Source organism: Orbicella faveolata, unplaced genomic scaffold (assembly GCF_042242905.1).
Source record: "Orbicella faveolata isolate gen_17 unplaced genomic scaffold, um_ofav_v1 contig_12, whole genome shotgun sequence".
Classification (NCBI taxonomy): domain Eukaryota; kingdom Metazoa; phylum Cnidaria; class Anthozoa; order Scleractinia; family Merulinidae; genus Orbicella; species Orbicella faveolata.
Window position 1 is genome coordinate 21499092 of NW_028301539.1, and position 21792 is coordinate 21520883.

The 21792-nt window shown below is 39.3% G+C and overlaps 2 long non-coding RNA genes and 1 pseudogene across 2 annotated transcripts; 2 read left to right on the top strand and 1 right to left on the bottom strand.

Moving 5' to 3' along the window:
- The first annotated feature begins 486 nt into the window (after positions 1-486).
- LOC149117155 (uncharacterized) lies at positions 487-1191 on the top strand. Its single transcript, XR_016204100.1, has 2 exons — positions 487-711; positions 973-1191. It is a non-coding gene; the product is annotated as an uncharacterized LOC149117155 (long non-coding RNA).
- Positions 1192-2141: 950 nt separating this feature from the next.
- Positions 2142-3298, top strand: LOC149117156 (uncharacterized). The gene is made up of 2 exons (XR_016204101.1): positions 2142-2367; positions 3109-3298. It is a non-coding gene; the product is annotated as an uncharacterized LOC149117156 (long non-coding RNA).
- A 2386-nt stretch (positions 3299-5684) lies between these two features.
- On the bottom strand, positions 5685-11124 carry LOC149117157 (uncharacterized; annotated as a pseudogene).
- Between the last annotated feature and the right edge of the window lie 10668 nt (positions 11125-21792).

Below are 21792 nucleotides of genomic sequence, written 5' to 3' on the forward strand. Positions count from 1 at the left end.
TGTGTCAGTGACACAGCATTCTCGAAAAAAGAATTGCGAGTTTACCGCCAGGAGACGAACCTGTATGTGTTTGTGATCGCAGGATGAATTCAGCACAGTCAAAATCTTTAAGCAAAAAATGTGTTGCGCTGTTTTATCTCGATTTTAAAATAAACAAATTTATCTTTTGGGAATCCAGAAACAAGATATCAGTTCCTTCACAGTAATTGGAAAAAAAAACAACTATGATACGACAGTGTAAGCAGATGAGCACCATATGCCAAAAAGAAATAGAAGTTTGTTCTGCTCTTTTTCCAAAAGCGTCACACACTTGAATGTAGTATTCACTTGAAAGTCGATTTGGCTTTGGCTTCTGCATTATTTCAATTGTTTCACCACAATCACCACTCAGGCATACATTTAAGGCTGCTGTTACAAGGGCTTCTTGAGGCCGTCACCTCTTCTACAAAGCTTCGAGTTGCGACATATTGTCAACTCCCACGTCGCAGTCTGGGCAAGAATCATCATTTATATTTGGACCCCCTCTTTGGACAACTGATTAACTAGCACTAGTAGAGCTAGATACACAGTTTGCTATCAGTTATGCACAACAAGACGTGTACATTGCTTCTTTCTCTTCTGTTCGTTGCCTGTTACATAATGTCTAGAACAGACGCAGTTTTCGGTCCACAGTATAATTGCAGGCCCTGTGGAAAGCGATCAGCTATCTTGGTAATGAACGTTTTATAACTTCCCAATACAGAATAATTTCATGTTAATGTCGAGGTTTTTTTTTTTTAATTTTTTTTATTGTCATTCCCTGTGAGCTTACAAATAACTTGTTTTCGGTTTTCAACATATCAAATTATTGTAACGATATCTTTGATTTAATTTTCTTTTACATAAGACGGGAAGCCCCTGGAGTCCTCTGTCAAGCTAATCGATCGACTACCTCAGCGAAAAACCTATCACCCTTATTGTTCAATTTTTTAGATGTCAAAACGAGGAAGCATCATGCGGGACATGTGTGACGCCATGGATAGCGCTTGCAAAAGAGTAAAAGAAGAATTCGACACAAGGGCTGGAATTGAAGATAAACAGACAAACTGAACGAAAAGAAAGTTTAAAACTCCTTAAATACCTTATTTGTAATATTAAAATTCCTGGAATGATAATCAGAATACATCATTAAAGTTTACAAACACATGTAAATTGCAGCAAGGATTTTTTTCACCGCTATTCCCAGTATCCGTACAATGCCGACAATATGCTCCCCGGAAATAGGACCACCATCTTCTGCCGAAAATCAATACTACAATATAGGAAACGCCTACCACAACCGGACTATATTTGAAACTAAAGTGATTTGTTGATGCCGTTAATACGCCCCCCAGAAATAAGACCGCCTTTCCCTGCAGAGAATGTCATATTTAAAACAGGAAACGTCTCTTACAACCCAACAATGTTTGAAAGTAAAGCGATGTGTCTTGAACTGCATCCACCATTTCTTAAATCGTGCAGTTATATATAATGCAACAGACTCTTAAAACACAGACGCCCTAAAAGTTAACGGGAAAATATTCATTCTACGCAGGATTTACGAGTCTCCTGTCTTCCATTTTAATTTTCCAACCTGCAACAGATGTTTATGAAGTTGATGAAACTGGGATGTTTTATTTTATCACACAGTAAAGACAAAACTGTGCAGGCAAAGGCATCACGGAAGATGGTCATCAGAGGGAAATTTGACATATTGCTTTACAACATCTTTTCCTTTGTTGCAGTAATATTCTCAGCCCATTAAAATTCAAAATTGAATGAAATAAAAGTGGAGGCCGCAGATATATGACTACGAAGTCTTTTTGAAGCAAACGAAAAGAAACACAAGAGAGTTTAAAAAGCACCCCTATTTAGCGGGAAAAATTAAGAAGTTAAGACTAGAAGATTCAATGTGTTAATTCTGCAGAGGCGCTTTACACAATAGCCTTCGAGCAGGCGTCTACCGCTGCCTTTGTTTCATGCGGCAAAGTGACTCTGCCGCGTGAATCAAAGGCAAAAGTTGGCGTCTGCACGCAGCTACTGTGTAGATCTACACAGTGGAAAAGTTCACAGCAGGTCACGAAACAATACAGTTCCTGCATCGAATGATGGGCAAAGAGTTTGCTTTAAATTTGGTTGCAGAGTAGACGTCTGCAAGTGAAGACATTCACAGAGTCGACGTCTATTCACAGAGTCATATCATTCCCGTGTCTCACTCGCTTATCACAAATGGACAGCAAGGCTTTTATATTGGCTTTCTGTCTCTTATCTGCAGCCTGGTTGATGTCCGGCACCGAGGCAATTTACGGGCAGAACACCGATTTCAATGGAAGACGATCAGTGACCATGGTATGTTTTACTTTGCTTTATAATCTCTCGAGCTTAATGTCTGTAGTTATAGCTATCTGCCAATCAATTGTGTAAGAACAGAAAGGCTTATTTCAATAACGTTTTGACTGAAGAGTGTTCTAAACTTAGTGCTTTGGCTACAGAGTGCATAAACTAATCGGTCAGTTTTTCTGTCAGTAATTCTCATCAAAATCACTCATGAACTGGTCTCTCGTACAACGTAAAACATTTATTCGCGAGCACCATTAAACGTCTCTTCAACCAGAAATCTCACAACAAGACAAAAAGCAGAAGAAAAGAACATCTGACGATCCGGAGAAGAGGCAAGCGCCAAAACGTTTGTAGTCACGCTCTGGCCGATTAATGGATTTAGCACACTTCAGACTCGCGTTACAAAGTTAAAAATATTCGTAGGAACGGTTTCAGAACTGTCCAGTTGTAATTTAACGGTTGTATTTTAACATTCTAACTACAATTCGACAGGCGCTTAATGTCACAACCACTTAAAGCTAAAATTGAGGATGCTTTTAACGGGTTATGCGGTTGCTATCGCAGCCTTTTGCGTCATGTTTACCTATAACAAGGCATTTCTTTGATACAACACTTAAGGCTAAATTTGAGGGTACTTTTAATGGGTTATAGATTCAACTGAAAAAGACAGCTAGCATTGATACATCAAAAAAGTGACAACTGTTGGAAACTTTCTAAGCCACCTTACATTCTATTTGTATTGATTTCTAGAAGTTGGAGAGCCGCCAGAAGAATATCAGGGACCTGTGTGCTGCCGCCAAAGGTGTTTGCAAAACAGACCCAGATCAACAGCAGCTTTAATTCAGTAGTTATCACAATGAAAGCCCAAAGTTAAGAAAACCAAAAGGAATGAAACAATATGTAGAAAACTTCAAATATTAGTAAAACTAGGTTAATGAAATTGTTTCTGGTCTCTCTCTTTTACGCCTTGAAGAGTAAATATTCCCTTCTCGTTTGTCACTCCCAAGAAACTAAATCGAAGGTAGACTTCGCGGTTATTTCAAGCAAACAAAATAGATTCCTCCAATCGCAGTTAGGATTATGCCCGGATGTGTAGAGATCGACAAAAGGCAACAACCAGCCTTAAGTACAAAATCGAACAACACGAAAAGACGAACTTGCATATTACAGCAATGAAATTAAAGAAAATCAAATATGTTCAATGGATAACATAGAGCGGTTTCAGGGATTCTACTCAAAACATGAACTACAAAGCAAAGGGGAAAATCTACAGATTAGCATAACAAGTAAACGCCAAATAAAAGGCGTAAGACTTCTGACGTCTCTTTCATAAACGGCTCTAAGCCACATGAGTCTCCTGCTACCTTCATTGATCAAATGATTGAACAATGGACCATTGATAAAGACCGCGCATGCAAGTTTCAAAAACGGTTCTCTTCTTTAACAAAAAAAATAATCGCAAAAGCCTTACATAGGTACACCTTAAAAACTCTTGGCTTGGCATGAAAAGGTAGACATGTTTTGCTGGATAAAGTCGACTTAATGATCAGCATTTCTAAAGAGCAAAGACAAGTTGTGAAAATGCTTTACGCTTGATCATGTCAGTCTATAAACTAAAATAGCAAAAACTGCTGTCTCTTTAAGTACAAAATAATTTCGACAAGTCGTTCAAGGTAATTTAACCACGGAGGCGCTTTGCCCTCCTGAAGTTATCCATCAATCATTTTATAAATCGCTTCATATCGACACTGGCACAATGGTCCACAATGCCCAATCGTTTCCTGAGTGGGATTAAGGTACGAGAGAAGTATTATTGCCGGGCAATGAGCCGTACAGATCGTAAACATTATCATAGATCTTTGCTATTTCATTATTCCGTTTTCTCCTTAGTTTTAGTTTCGATTGAAAGGAAATGCAAAGCGCTCAAGACATGTTTGTCCGCACTTCGAACCACTTCGAAGTTCGCCAAAAGAACTTCACTACTCTAAGTATTTTCAACTTTCTTCTCGGTGTCTGGAAATTTGGTCAAACACAGTATTTCGTGTTTGATATATTACAATCGTGTTAGTAAATAAAAGGAGAAAATCTTCAAGCCACTGTGTTATTTTCTCTTTATCATGTTGACAAGCTGACCAAGCTGACCGTTTCCAAAACCAACCGCAATAAAAAGGGAAATGATGGTTGTTTGCCCTTTACTCTAAAAAAACCGGTTAAATCATCGAATGGAAATTACCACGGGGATGCGCTCGTTCCATTTCCACGACTTTTTCCCGGAAGATAGGAAATTATAGAGCGAGCCTGGAATTAGTAAAACTAGCAAATGGAACGCACATTTTTCCATTCGGGAATTCACTGGAGAATTTTGGTCTACCTTTCAAGAGATCCCGTTTTCCTGACAAAATTTCCTTTCGGGGAGACAAAATTAATCTTTCCATTTACATTCCATCCGAAATTTCCGGATTTTCTGGGTAAATGGTAAACAACCGACATCAGTATCCTCATTAATGACTGGTGAGGATATGGAAAATACGCCACTCGGGACCCGGATGTAGTTTCGTATCAATTGTACGATTGGTGTATTTTCCAGTAAAACACTCCTATATATAGTCTATAATATAATCTATATAATAAAAAACCTTATCAATCTTGAATTTCAACACCCAATCACAGAATAATGTAGGTAACGAAACTTTACCAAGCGCTAATTATTCTCCCAATCAGTGCCAAAAGAGCAGTAGGGAAACGAATGATGAAAACTTGTATGTTTTCACTTTAAGGAGACTTAAAAAACTCGCCCTGTTAATTTCATATCGTTTTCTGGCTGATTTACCCATGCGACGAAAACAAACATAAGTACAAGCACAATCAAAAGCGAAAGCATAATCATAAGGTTTCAGTATAAACAGAATTACAATAAACACCTTTTTAGATTTTTCTACTCTCGCGTCTGCTTGGTCCGGCCTCGGCCATGGTAACAAATAGCACAAATCAAGTATCCTGCCTTTAGGCGGTCCCTAAATGTTCGTTTACAATTAAGATGGACGCTTCAAAATTCAATGGCACTACGCTTTTGTATGCAACGTTGTGTTTGTAACATATCTTAAAATCACTCCATGAGACCTAATTTATACCTGAGCTGCATGTTAGACTAGGTTTATGTTCCGCTCTCCGTTTGTTCTACTGTCTGTCCCTGCACCCATTAAAAAATTGGTGTCTATAGAGCACTTATTATCACGGTCCCCAAGTCTGCAAGTCCGCAAGTCTGTTCGTCGAGATTTCTTGCAGGTTAGGACTGTGTTTCTTCACAGATAGGTGATAACCCAGCGTTAAGTCACAGGAGGTAACAGCTCGGCGTCTCGGATTCCAAGTCTGCAACAACCAAAGTGCCTGCAAAGCTAACAAAAGCAGCTCCCAAAACGGCAAACATGAAAGATCAACCGACAGATCTGAGATAATATAAACACTATAACAAGTAGAGCGAATACAGCAGGCAAAAAACCAAGAATCAAAAACTCCACCCATGAGCAAACATTCAGCCAATCAGCAAACGGGCCGGTGGATGAAACGGCCAAGGAAAGGAACGAGGCAGAAAACAAGTTTTCCATCCCCAACACAATAAGCGATAACAGAGAAATTGTTTCCACTGTGTTGGCCTTTGAATCTCGAAATGGCTGCCTTGCTAGATGATGAAAAAGAACCAAAAACGAGAAGAACGTCATCAGGATCAGATATGAGAAAGGATCACTGATGACCGCTTTCAAAATGATTAACACCAACCGACGACCAATCAGAATGCTCTCCCAATTCAAGGAACCTCCCTTACCATCCACGGGTCTTTTAAAAGCATCATAAAGAACCTTTTCTACTGATGCCGTCAAGAGCTGGGAAGAGGGCCCATCATTTGAATTCTTCAGAATAGACGTGATTGTCAAGTGAATTACGAATGGTGCGGGAAGAATACAAGCAAGCAAGAATTTTTTGACAGACAGCGCTTCCCTGTACAACTTCAGTGCACCCCAAAACAACACAAACCCGAAAGGGATAATGAAGGTTACAACAAATGCAATCAAAACGTACCGCCACCACACGTAGCAAACCACATTACAGTCGTGAAACAGTCGCCACTGAGAATCAATGGGAACGCATCGCAGAAGGTCAAAACTAGCAGGTCCTAGTGTGGCGTAACCCAGTAGCAGGACTTCCAGTATACCACCAAGATAAGGCCCTGGGAAGGGCGCATCCCGACCACCTATCATTTGGAATCCAAAATGTAAACAAAAAAGCCGACAAATCGTAACTAACGTGCCGAAAACGTAGAGAGTAGAAAACAGTCTCTTTGTTACGACCGTAAAACCAGGAAAAGGGCATATAAACCCGGACGAGGAGGTCAGTTTTTGCTGAAAATTAAACGATCCCACAAAAGGCTTGACAAAATAGGTTTTTAAAAGCGATTTTGAAGAGCTGGAAACAAGGAGCAGGTTTCCCGCTTGATAGAAGTAGAAAATAATCTTCAAGTATCCTCTGTTAAAGTCTAGGTCTTGGGTTGCGGGTACAGGCTCCTTGAACCAAAGTATTTGGCACTTTATCCAAGATAGAAAAGGAGGCTTACATGTCAAGTACAGTGCCACTATTAAAACGTACAGTGCTGCAACAGGCCAAAACCAATAATCTGAGCACTTAGGAATTGGCCGACAGAGGGTGGAGTAAAGTGTCTCGGTGTAGCCCGATTTACAATGACCACACAGTACGCCTGAACGGTTTCCTTGACAACTATTGTATTCCAATGAATTTGCCTGTTCATTTCGACCACAGTATCCAGGAGGAAAGATAGTAAACTTCAGGACTAGCGGGAGGTGTGACTCTTCGAAGCCCCAAAAATTCTGTTTTGCGACGATATTCTGACTGCAGTTTGCTCCAAACGGACAGATAAGACAGTCAAAGCCACGTAGGGGCCAAACCACCCCCCCAATGTTTCATGAGGGCTATATTTGCTTGATTTATATATTTCTGAACCAAATTTGGCAGATGAGCTTTCTTTGTTCTCCAGTTTATTTTAATTTGGAAGTTGTGAAAAAATGTCAGATTATGACGTCATGATTGATGACGTCACTAAAACGTGCTATAATTTTTTCTAAAATCTGATAAAAAGATTATGTCATTGGAAAGGCCTTGACTTGAGGAGTAAAATGCCGGAAACCGTTTTTTGCTATGATGATTATTTTTTTAGATATGGTAAGTTATATATTTTTTTTGTTGTCCCCCCGGAATTTGCTTAACCATACTCTCCTTCTTAAGTCAGTCTCTCTGGTTTATTTTTTTTCAGTTTTATTCTAGGAAGGCTAATAATTTAGAAAAATAGAAAGCTTGATGTTGTCAAAAATCGTATGGTTTTAGAAATTTGATTTTCGTCTTTGTTAGGATGGTATTGACAGTAAAAAAACGGGTGAGGTCACAGGTTATGACGTAACAAAACTAATTTTAACGCAATAACACCACAGGGATAATTTTTTATTCCGATTTTCTTCTTTATTTTTGCTTTAGTCATCTGCCACATCACATGTGTAACATAGCCGCATTTGCTGGAACAAAATTACGGCTCCAATTTGGGGATTTTTCTCAAGGGGGGACCCCATATTTTGTAGAGTTATTTTTCATATTTAAAAATGCCATATTTCATTTAATTTTTGTAATATGGACAAAATTTTTTCAGGTTTCAACTTCCCTTGATGTGCTCTTTCGAACACATTGTAAAATAAAAAGCGTGTTAAAAACTTCAAACCTGGCAAAAAACATGACGTCATCACTGTGACGTCACAACTTTGACATTTACTGACATTTTTCACGTAAATATAATTGGCAACAGGTCTCCTGCTCATTTGCCAAGTTTGGTGTAGAAAGAGTCAATACTTTTTAAGTAATGCGAAATAATGTGAAATACCCAAGAACTGACGAAACATTTGAGGGGTGGTTTGGCCTCTACGTGGCCCGGCATTAAATGCGTCCCATGTACTTGCCCACCCTGTAGACTGTAGAGACCTCCTGCACAAGGCAAGCAACTATACTCCAGCCCAGTAACCACAATCGTGCACGAAGCATCCTTTGTTCCAGTAGTTATTGTATTGGAAAAGCTCACAAGCTGCATTTGACTCCCTTTCGGGTAGTAAAGTTGGGTGGAATTGTCATCTCCAAAGTCAACAAGGCCTCCTTTTGCAATTTTCACTAAGGAATTTCCAACAGCGTTGCGCTTACCGTTTAGGGTGGAGTTTTTGATGTCTAACGGTCCTTCACTTTCTGTGTGAATAAACGAAGACTTTGAGGAGGTCTATAAGTCGCGAATCAACTCACTTTTGGATTGCACAAAATAACAATCCTGTATAGAAACAGTTGTCGACCTCGCTTCAGCGTAAATAGTTCCGCCAACAGTTGATGCAAAATTGTCTTGAAAGGAACAATTCAGGAATGCTGTCTTTCCTTCGTTCAAGTAGAGTGTACCGCCGATCAATGCAGTATTTTACTTGAATCTTGCGTCCTTAAGGAAGAGCTTCCTGTTATAATCCGACGTAGGAAAGTTGTTATCCTCTTCTCCCATGGCGGTAGGACGGTCTTTGTCCATGCAGCCTGGATCTTCAAGTGTATCCCAAGGCATCACAATGTGTGCAGCACCTCCAGGAGCTGCAGGGGATGAGTTGTTTAGAAACAGAGCACTCTCAACCAGGATCCCTATCTTATTGTCAGCCGCGCTGAGATAGAAAGCTCCCCCGATAATGGAACTTTTGCAATTCCTATATGTTACATTTGACATTATTACCCTGTGAAATTTGATCGAAAAGTAAGCTCCACCACCAGGTTCCACTGCAATATTCCCAGTAAAAGTTATATAATTGATCTTTAGATAATTTCCTGGTGTTTCATTACCCAAGGAAATCGCGCCACCCCGGTCAGTTGAATTATTTTTGGTGAACGATGTGCCTTTAATTGTAATATTTTGACTTGAATGACCACTACCAAAATCGATAGCACCTCCAGGTGCAGATGCCGTATTGCGGACAAAACACGAGTCCTCAATCTGAAATTTGCAAAATGAATTTACCCATTTTTATCCGATGCTTTCACGGCAGAAATGGCACCCCCTGGTCCGCCAGCGCTATTGTTCTTAAAGAGGGTGTGTTTTATTGTTAATTTAAGTTCTGCTGTAGAACTATCAATATAAATTGCTCCTCCGGGTGCATACAGTGCAGTATTGTCTAAAAATCGCGAGCTCTCTATAGTTATGGAATTTTCAGAACCAACTCGAGAATCTCCACTCCCTAGCCTCATGGATGCAACTGCTCCGCCTGGACCTCCAGCACTGTTATTCGCAAACGTTGCGTTTTTTAAGGCTATTTTAGTTTCTGCTGTCACCGCATCGATAAAATTGCTCCTCCAGGTGCAAATGTAGTACTGTTGACAAAACGTGAGCTTTCAATTGTAATGAAATTTTCAGCGCCACTTTGAAAATCTTTGTTCGCTAAATTCATGGCTGACTTTGGAATGACGAAAGTTAGGGCTCCGCCATAGCCAGATACCGAGTTTAACACAAAGTCGCCGTTTTTAATGGTTACGTTGGCCAGTCTCGGAGATTTAACAGATACGGCCCCACCTTGTCCGCGATCACTCTTGCATTCAACAAAGTGCGATTGCTCTATGTCAAAAACAACACTTTCTGTTAGTTGAGATAAAGACCCCGCGAATAATGCTCCACCGTCACCAAACGAGCCGCAGTCAAGAAACCTTGAACTACGCAGGCGCACTAGCATCCTCGGAGCAACAATTGACACCGCGCCTCCTCCAGCACTATATGAACCAACGGATTTGAACAAGCAGTCTGATATATCTATCATCAAGAGTGATTCTGCATTCTAAGTAGAAAAATAACCATCCTCTTTCAGAGAGAGGTTCTCCATATCCATTGGTAATTGTCTAAACGCACTTATTGAAACAGCACCTTCACCGCCTCGTTCTCCTCGAAAACGCACCTGTGAAATGTGACTGTCAAGTTAGGACACTATACAAAACGGCACCACCTTTTGATGCCCCATACGCTGCCGTTGTTACAAACGATGAATTGATGGCTGAAACATTTGCAAGGATAGTTGCTGACACCAACAATGCACCACCATCTCCATTTACCCCATACCCTAAAAATGACGAGTTATAAACCTGTGCTTACAGGTTTGTTGCAGTGATACTGAGGGCTCTTCCACTAAGCCCCAAGAAAAAAGCTCTACTGATAATTGCGCTCACATTGTTGCTTTCTATGATAAGCTCAGTGCAATCTCCAAAAGAGCACAAATGGTTGTTTCCAGTGACAAAAACATCCTTGAGAAATATGTTCAGATTGCTAGTCATCACATTTACGTAAACCAGACCCATCCGAGAAACAAGGTTGTTTGAAAATGTTACGTTGTCTAGTCTGAGATCAAAGCCCACCGAATAGCTGCTTTGGATCTTGATCAAATTTCCAATCTCAACTTCTGAAACTACAAACTTATCTCTGAATATTGTGTCTTTGACGTCCAGAAAAACAAAAATACTAATCCTGCAACGTTGCTTAAGACCCAGTTCTCCATTTCGTGTTGGCAAAATATTAATTAATGCCATGCCCAATACAGGTTATCACAGAATTGATTTAAGAGCAACATAAACCAAGCACAATAAATATCATTTTTAAGCCAAAAAAAACAATTATTTAACTAAACCATGACATGATGAGTAAATTATCTCTAAGACAAAATGATTAATTTAACAGACACTCTAAATAATTAGTCAATACATGTATCATAGGTGTTTCTTAATAATGTAATACAGTGTATCTGTCACAATGTTGCAGCTATGATATTACTACACACAGTATGGGTTGCAGAACTCAACTTCCAAGTCAGTTTGTTCAATGAACTTAGTACAGAAATTATTATGGCATCAAGTTGTCTGTAAATATAGAGAAACCAAACAAAGCATTACAATCTTAAGTAATAAATTATCGAACTCTTTTACATGTATGTACAATGTATGTTCCATTAATATTGGGGATCTCTCAGAAGCTGCATCTATGATGATTTAATTTGCTCCCAGTGCATTTTTTATGGAACTTTTCACACATTAATATCTCTGTCATAATAGTGGTCTCTGTGTTCTACAACAATTAATACACAAGAACAATACACTCAGTAAGATATTTTTTACAATAAAAATCAATCCCTATATGCAATCATAAGGACCTTGAATTTATATTTCTTTAGAAATATCTCAAATGGCCATGCTTGCTTTGAAAATCTTTGATATTTTAATCCAGGCTGCCTATGTGTACACTGTTCGTGTATTGACTAACAGGAACAGGGACGTAATCATACTGTATATAGCTGCTACTTGAACACCACTGAACATACAAAGACATATCAATTATAATTTATAACCAACAGATGACATTCCTTTCATTGATATACAGTGTACTTCATTGTTATTTGTTTACTGAGTGTCTACAGTAGTGAATCAAATGCTAGGGGGATGGTACCAAAACTTTCACAGTGGCAGGCTCTACCCTGAGATGCAAAGCAAAAATATATAACTGTTATGAACTTCGCGACTTGCTTTCGAGAGCACATGCAATTTGCTTTAAACAAGAAACTGGAATATTGCAGTACAACAATGTGCACAGTCCCAATCAAAGGGCCATCCAGGCTGAAAATCAGACTTTGTCAGGATAAATACTGATGTTCTTGTTGACTCAATCTGAATGTGCAGTTCCAGAAGATATTCACACCCAACACCCATCCATGGCCAGTCATTAGAAATTCCAAAGTAACAGGAGGAGGGAGCCCTTAAAGAAAAAACCTCTTTATGTGGGGTATGAATCTTTTCTTGAAGAAAACAATGTCTGAGAAATCATTAATTACAAAATAATGTTTAAGAAATATCTTACCTGATAATTCCAACTTTCAGAAAATTTTGTAATCTAGACTGTCTGGCCAGTTCATATATTTGACAAGTTGACACTGGGCATGTTTGTAAATTTGTGTGCTTCAACATCACATTACTATGTATTTGCATTGGTCAACTAAAAACAGCATAATTTGGTTAATTAATATACACTGTACATTATTAGGTTGAAATATTGGTGTAGATCGTTGCACACCAACAGATACAGAAACTATTGGCTGAATCATAACAAGTGAACACCGTGCACGAGACATTTACATGTACATGTAACAGCCCTCCACCTCAGAACCATCACAGATATGATATGATATTTTTAAACTTTCTGAAATTTTAGATTATTCAAGATTAACATGCACGTACATCATTAAGGGCAACCCTAAAACACTGAAACCGGAAACCAGAATCCGGAATCCAGATATTATGAATGATGATAGAAATAATTCACTTCAGCAATGTCTAATAAATAAATATGGGGGAAAATAATTTTGCTGTTATTTATTTTCTTGGCTTTACTTCAGCCACAAGCTGTAATTGCTAAAAAATTATTGACTAGCTCTGAACAACCCTTAGCTATACATCTGGCCCGATTGTTCAAAAGCTGGATAAAGCTATCCATTGGGTAAATCACTATCCAGTCAGGGTTAGTGATTTTTCGGGTGGATAGAGTTACTCATAGTCTGCGAGCAGGCTCTGGTATGTGTCTCAAGTATCTGAGCAGGCTAAATAAGAGTTTAGTGTTCTTCTGCACTGGCATGTGAGCGAGTGCCTTCATGCGGCTTTGCCGCTCATGCCCCCAGCCCAAACACAAGAGCCTGCTCATAGGCTAAGTTACCCATCTTTCGTTCAACCTGGCCCTGGTGAGAGCCCGGTTCTTGTCTAGATCAAATTGCTCTGAGAAGACTGGTGAATAGCACAATAACAACAACCTATTGCGGTGAGTTTCTGGCAGTCTTTTACTATCTTTTAACCACATGTAGTCCAATGTGTTAGCAAGCGAGAAGCAGACGGAAGTAAGTGTGCAACGTTTCTATAAATTGTTTTAATATGATGGCCGCCAAGAATATGAAATGCTGACTTGTCACAGTATCAGTGTGGAAATAGTGTTGATCTGGAATTAGTCTCGTATCTGTTGAAAAAATCACATTTTATATTTAGATGAGCCAGGTTAGCCTTTGGACTTCGACAGTGGGGGCGTGACCGTCAATGTACAGGGGGCTGCCACTGACAGACATCCTGTTCTCTATGACATTTTCTATCTTGTTCGGTATCTACTAGACATAAAGGGTAAATTTATACCTCCGGTACAGTGTAAATTGCAGATCACTTATTAAACAAAATCGCAACAAGAAGATCTTTTACATCTTATAACCGTGTTTTTAAAATTTAACTGTTTTGTTAATACTACAGCCACAACGCAATGCACATTCCAAAGCAGGCCTTGATGATTCATTGATTACTGTAAACACATCACTTGATCAACACAAACTGTGTTATAACTTATTGCACCATCACTCTTAGCCTTTGTGAAATCTATGATGATGCAATGGTCTTAATCTAGAAGTTCGCTTGGGATATGCCCATGAATGATACAAAAGGAAAGGAGTGTCACGCTATTAATAAACAGCTTTCTTCCTGAAAAGTCAAAATTTAATTTGTTTGTGCTTTGAAGTAGTCACGCAAGTCACACAATCAGAGGGTTTACGCTATCCACGGCTAATTTTAGAACAGTTGTGTTTTTCTCCTAGCACTAACTTAAACGTTGCAAGTTCTGGCAAGCTCTTGTTTACCTCAGCAAATATTTAATTTTTCTTCAAATCTCTTAACTCGCCGCAATGAAACAGCCAAAGAATTTGCTTCATTTGCCGAAACCCACAAGAATACTCGCAAAATTGCAAATAAATTAATGACCATCACTTCTGGCGAAATAAACTTGCAAAGTAAACACGACCTTATTTGTCACATAGCGAAAATGAAAGCTGCAACATCCCTTTTTTAGTGGTTTTAGCGTATTTATTATTTCCCTTCGAATCCAACGCTTTGATAAAACCAAAAGAAGATATATTTTACGCGAAAAAAAAGAAAACAATATCCGTAACATTGTCCGTGTATTAATGTTTCAACAGCTTTCGGTGAATAAACATCACAGGTTGCATGATTCAAAATTTGGCGGAGAGGAGGTTTGGGTCTGGTCACTGACAAAAAATAAATAAATCACGGGTAGAACATGAACCACGCTCGGCCCATGGCCGCGCGGTTAATTACCAGCAAGCTTATTTTAGACGCTCTCAGGGTGCTTGGAATAAAATTACGACGCACTTTACTAAGATTCTCATAATCATAACCCTCACTAGAAATAACGGTTGCACGAATTTCAACAGATAGGGAATTTTTCTTTCAAAAAAGATTAAGTTTGCGGTCCTTTTTGCTTGGCCGCCTCTTTTTTACAGGCAAAAACCTAAGCAAAACAATTTTCGAGTATTTGAAGAACTTGTTTTCTTTGATTTATGGATTCCGTTTTCCAGTTTCTGGATTCCCGTTTTTGGTTCCGGATTCCGGTTTCCGGTTTCCTGGTTTTAGGGTTGCTCCATCTTTAACAGTGTGTTTGCTTTGCATTCAGTTTAGACATGGCTATTATCCAGCATAGGCAGACTTATAAGTTTGCCTTCAAAAATAAATTGCAGCAACTATTGCATCTTTCATTACCTATTCTTGTCATGAAATGACACAAAATCCAAGTACAAGGGTCAAAAGCATAAACCAAACTTACCCGGTAATGCTTACAGTTCCTGTTACTGTCTACTTATGCCGTCCATAAACTGGTACTGCCTGGACAATACACTCATTATTTTTCTGATCACACCTTTTAAAACGTCACTGTTATATAATTTGTCCTGAAAAAGCGATACATGAAATGGCACTCACCAAATACCTTTACATGATGTACAATGTACACCATATCAACATTCACAATTCTTTTTACATTCACTGTAACTTTTTTGTGTCATTTTCCCTAACTTGAAGACAGGACTTCCACATTTGTTGATAATTTGCCTCTGGAATCTCTATGAATTCAAAGGGAGTGATAACAATTAAATCGTGACTAAATTTAGCAAAGGAGGCGTTCAAATGTCAGATTTTAATGTTGAGTCTATAACTTTACATTACTCTCCTTTACGGAAGCGAGTCGTGGCCCACATACGCCAGACAAGAGAAGCGGCTCAACGGGTTCCACCTCCGCTGCCTTCGGCGTCTCCTTCAGATCAAATGGCAGGACAGAGTCTCCAACACCAATGTTCTTCAACGAGCCGACATGCCGAGCATCCCTACACTACTCATCCAAAGACGCCTACGGTGGCTCGGTCATGTTCACCGTATGGAATCCGATCGCTTGCCAAGGCAAGTCCTCTACGGGGAACTGTGGGAGGGCGCCCGACGCGTGGGCCGACCACTCCTTCGCTTTAAGGATGTTTGCAAGCGTGACCTGCGACTCGCTGAATTCAATCCCAATACCTGGGAGGTCCTCGCGCAAGACCGCGCCGCCTGGCGTCACGCTGTGAAGGAGGGGGCACTCAGGGCCGAGATGAAGGCCAGGGCCGAGATGAAGGCCAGGGCCGAGGCGACAATCAAGCGGGCGGCGAGAAAGGAACGACAAGTATCAGTTTGTGAGGCCACCAACTACATCTGTACCAGCTGCAACAAAGACTGCCACTCAAGAATCGGGCTTTTGAGTCACTCAAGAGCCTGTCGACATTGATTCGCTGACCATCGCCTCTCCGAGACGAGGATGCCAACACTCTTCGTATATATATAACCTCTCAATTATTTCACCTGTAGACGGAAGGTGTGCTGGGGGAAGAGATGTTCTACACTTTCTGAACTTTTCTCCCTTACCTGTGATAGGATGACTATTATGAACTACAATTCGCATCCAACACCAACATCAGGTTATGTATACACATCAATATTTTCTTGTCTTCTGCAATCATAAAAACATAAAAATTTAAAACCTTCCATAAAGCTCATACTCAATAACACTGCTACATGTAGCACTGTTACTGGAAATTAATTTAAGTGAAATTGTTGAAACAGCTCTATCAAAATTGTTTCTAGCAGTTAAGGCAGGATAACAGAATATACAAGTAGTACACAGCAAAGGCCAGAGATACACACATGTTGGTTATTAGTTAGGATTTGGTGAGCTTCTGTGCCAGGTATGGTGAAAAATAATGGACTATCAAAAATGAAGGTTCCTGAGATATTTCGACAGCGCTGAGAGGAATTAATATATAAATTTACAAAAGAAGGAGAAGTTCTTGCCCTGTCCAGTTCTCTGTCCTAAAAATATCATTTACATACATTTATTACATATGGTTTGTGTTTAAAGCCCATATCAGGCACACTCTGATTGGCTAATTCAAGTGAATTATTTACATTTACATGGTAAGATAAAGGTAAAGTCTGCATACGAGCCAAGTGGCCCATCAGGACGGAGCTTATCCCTGTTTCTGTAGCCTGAAGCGACTAGGAGTATTTCTACTCCCCCCTGGATGGGATGCTGCCCAAGAACACAACACAATGTCCCCTGCCAGGGCTCGAACCCAGACAGCATGATCCGTAGAGGAGCGCACAACCTTGAGGCCACTGCGCCTCCCACATTTACATGGTATACGTCGGTAAAACCATAAAACATCACGTGCGACTAAAACAAAAAAATAAGAAATAAAAAGAAAATGCCTAATTCATAATAATTTAAAAATACTTAACACTAAAACGAATCTAATTCTTTACTTGAAAATTTTTCTCTGTTAATGCCCATGGGCCAATTACGGGCATCCTAAAAGGTCCTAACAAAAAGTGAAAAAAGGAAATTAAGAAAACTATTTCAATAATTCAAGCCAATTAATTCAAGGTCACAAGTCAGATTGTTTTGGTTCGCCCGTGTGTAGAAAGATCTATAAGATTCCAGTTGATAGTGATAATGGTAATTACACCTGCCCATGAAAACACCAGTTGTATAAATTCCAGTCTAGCCATAAATAAAAAAAAAAAAGATTTGTAATCTTCTTTATCATAACTGAATTATGTTATTCAACTAGTATGAGGTCCGTGTTGGTAAAACATTGGTCGAGTTCTTCACTTTGCAATGTTATGGCGAGATCCATAGACTTGTAAAAAAAAGAAATACCCATATCAGTATCCGACGTAAGTTTCATTCCATGTTCAATGCTAAATTGCTGAGGGGTGTGTCTACAAACGAGGACTAACAATAGAGCTATAAATCAATGAACATAATAAATCCCTCAAAGATTCTCCAACCGAAACAAGTGATAGGTTGTTGAGGTATCACTGAATTCCTAATTTTCAACCTGCTTTCATTTCATCGTTTCTCCCAGTTAACAACAGGCACCCGTTGTAGCTAGCTCCAGCCGATCCCAGGAATGCAAATCTCATTAGCAGTCAGTGCTCTGTCTGATAACCATAACGAGTACTTTTAAGGTTATCAAGTCTTATATCGGAGATTCGGTGATATTTCTTTCTAAAAACAAAAACTGAAATAGTGTTCAACATAACCTGCCTCAGCACGTTTGCGAAAATCTATTGGTCCCTTTCAGAGGTTTCTTTAAGAGCACTCGGTTAACCTCCAGGTACGATTTTCGTACAGCGCCATCCATTAATTATGTATGCAACTATCTCAAACTATCACATTATACTCAAACAGCAATCGTGAAAAGAACGAGTCAGTCAAAAACTTGCATGCACAATTAATGTAAGGGTTGGTGCGAAACTCCTGCCAACCTCCCTGTCAAAATAAGAGAGCCCCTCTCCCAGCTTTGTCCGCATAGTATAACTTCCACTGACAGAATCGCTATGATAACGATGACGACCACAAAGCGCTTTGTGGTGTTTTGAATAGGCCACAAAGCGCTTTGTGGTGCGAAAAATTGGAAAAACCAAATTATTTCAGAAAATAGCTGTGCGATATTTGCCAGTCAACGAGCCATCCAGTTTTCAGTGTCACATCCCAAAATAAAACACCACATAGCGCTCTGTGGTGTTTTGAACAGGCCACAAAGCGTTCTGTGGTGTTTTCAATAGGCCACAAAGTGCTCTGTGGTTTTTCGACTACTACTGCTGTTTTGTAAAGCAAAGCGAACTAAGAACAGTTAGAAAGCACTCCGGCCATAAAATCTACTCGACAAGAAACTGTCTGTAATAAATGTTCGATGCTACAGGAGACGGCTTACCCAAAAAGGTTCAGTCAGTCAACCTCAACAAACTTATACTGAGAAGAGGGCTTTCGCGAACCGGATTTCGTGAAATAGAGAAATATTGCGCAGATTGAGTGGTAGTTTTACAGCACCGAAACTAAAATTGGTTACGCTGCTTCTCAGAAATGTTGTTTTGCCTCTGTAATATCATTGAACGATCTGAACGATTTCAAGTGAGGATAATCAAAGCCTGGAATTTAATATTGGCTGGCCGGGAACTCGCAGTTCGCAAACCGGAGAGCAACCACTGTTTAAATCTTCGATCGAACTTTCATGTTGAATTTGAAACTGAAAATAGACTAAGCGGTCAATTTCCGATAGAAATCTTGTGAGATAAATGCAATTCTTGCAATTAGTCGCTACATATTTACGTTCAGAGTCACTCTGGTTTAGAGTGAAGAAAGACATACAAGGTCAAATACTGCTTCCCTACGCTACCCCTCGAAAAATCAATTTTGCTCGAAGACCGAACTGAAACGGAGTTTAGTTACCAGTCTTATGCTGCGTGTTATTATATAGAACGCATGATATGATTGGCTCCGTATATCACATTACGTCAGAGGACATGTCTGCCACGCAGGACATAACTGCAACGGTACAATCTAATATCCAGCTCATCATATTACGCATTCTCATTCGCATTTACAGCAAAACTCACCACAGTCGACTTGATTTATCGTTGAAAAACTGACTCACAAGCTCGGTCATACAAACTGTAAGACCCCATACCTCTCTGAAAAGGACCCCAGATACATTCCATGGGTCATGGGGATGGCGATTCGGATCTTCCTTCTTTGTAGTCTACATTCATACTCTCCAGGTAGGCGAGATGGCAAATGATCTCTAATTACAGCAAGCACCATATATTGGGCATTACAAAAAGAACAACTTCACTTTTGTACTGGCGAATTAGAGTTCCTCTTGGTATTCAACTGAACTGTTGGTTGAATAATGGAGATGACACGTTGCTCGTTATCAGAAGCTGTTGACAATAAGGGACAACATACTTTGGGACCTTAAGTCGCCGCAACATAGGGAGACTTTATGACACGTATATGGCGACTGGCAGAAAAAACAAATATTGCGACTTTAGGCGATTTAATTAGACTTAAGTAGATTTTTTTGTAAGAGGACTTAAGGCGACTTAAGGTGACTTAAAGTGACTTATTTCACTCGAATGATATAAACCCAGACTTACCAACAGTCTCTTTATATACTTTAAAAAATATCTACAAAACCTCCTCCAATAAGCCAATATTCTAAGAGCCATTTCGTTTACTTCTGTATTCACATAAGCCACCCTAGTCTCTAGGATCCAGATTAAAAACCATTTTAGATAACAAGTACTTTGATAGAATTACTGGATATATCACGACAAAAATCAAAATCAAACAAAATTATAAACAAATAGTTTAAATTTAAGACAGTTGGTCGGATCACCAGGAAATATACCTTCCAAGCTTTCGAAAAATAATGAGTGACAACGGCATACAGTAAAAACTTGCGTGTAAGAGCCACAGAGCCACAGAAACCACTGAGACATGGAGAAGTCTCTTTTTACGGTGAAAGAATTTTGCCTATTTGATGGTTGAAAATGTCAATTTTGACTACCTTAACACTAGACATTCAATGTGAGTAGTTTATTGAGGATTCGTCACTCAGTCATCTGCGATGATAGATGTATTCCATCCTACAACATAACCTGTATCCCCGCAAATAACAACTCTTCGTTGTAACAGTTAGAACCTGTACCAAGCCAGATACGAAAAACCACTTAAAAAACCACCGTTTACATGTGGTCAAATAATATGTGGAAACGAAAAAAGAGGACGAACACGATGACTAGCTAACCTAACCTTCCCCCAAATGCCTAAATAGTCCCTAAATGTCCCATGACAACCCGCGAGCCTCTACATCGTGCCGTCAGAATAATAATTTCGGACTAATTTGTCCCTCAATCGTCAGAAATTACATATTCCGACTCGATCTGACGGTTAACTGACAACGAAGTAGTCAAAAATTATTATTCTGACCGCGCTATAAAAAGGCTGCGGGGTGTCATGGGCTGCTTACGGACCTATTAAAGCTTAAGTCACTGTGGGTAACCCACGGGGTTTTTTTCCGATGAGGTTTCGTTTATACAGATTGTACAATGTTTGTAAGATTTTGTAGCTTTGTTCTGTAAACAGTAAAAGCAAAGAGATTAGAAGCCACCATTGATTAACATAAAACCCAATGGGTTCAAAAATAATGTTATTATCAGAGTACGTGATAGACAAACTGAAATACAGAGACGCTTAGGTTCGAATACTTTTACTTGGCATTCTTATATCTTGACAAAGAAAATTGCTTCTTCTAGTTGTTTAGCAGTCATCCAAGCGCCTTCCCTGGAAAATGATAAACTGGCTCTTAAACAGTGCCTGTACCACGATGGAAAGTGAATTTCTTTTCCACTTATTTGGCGTATAAAAATTTCGTGATCTATTGATAGAAATTATTGAACGTCGTCCTTCGATCTCTTAACAAAACACTGAGTCTTGTCATATCACATCATTTTCTTGTTGTTTTTTCCTTTTCGAGAACTTGCAAAATGTTCCAAGATATCTAACTCACTTCACGAGTAATTGTACTCCTCATTTATAATTTTTGTCTTTATATATTTTTCCTAACGTTAAATTCCAGGCTGCCGTTATGCGACGCGTAAATTCTCAAACATTTGCTTTAAATCTTTTTTTCTTTGTCACTGTTTTTCAAATGAACAGATGTTTTGAGAAGATGAATTATGTCAGTGACACAGCATTCTCGAAAAAAGAATTGCGAGTTTAGCGCCAAGAGACGAACCTGTATGTGCTTGTGATCGCAGGGTGAATTCAGCACAGTCAAAATCTTTAAGCAAAAAATGTGTTGCGCCGTTTTATCTCGATTTTAAAATAAACAAATTTATCTTTCAGGAATCCAGAAACAAGATATCAGTTCCTTCACAGTAACTGGAAAAAAAAAACTGTGAAAAAAAAACAACTATGAAACGACAGTGTAAGCAGATGAGCACCATATGCCAAAAAGAAATAGAAGTTTGTTCTGCCCTTTTTCCAAAAGCGTCACACACTTGAATGTAGTATTCACTTGAAAGTCGATTCGGCTTTGGCTCCTACATTATTTCAATTATGTCACCACAATCACCACTCAACCA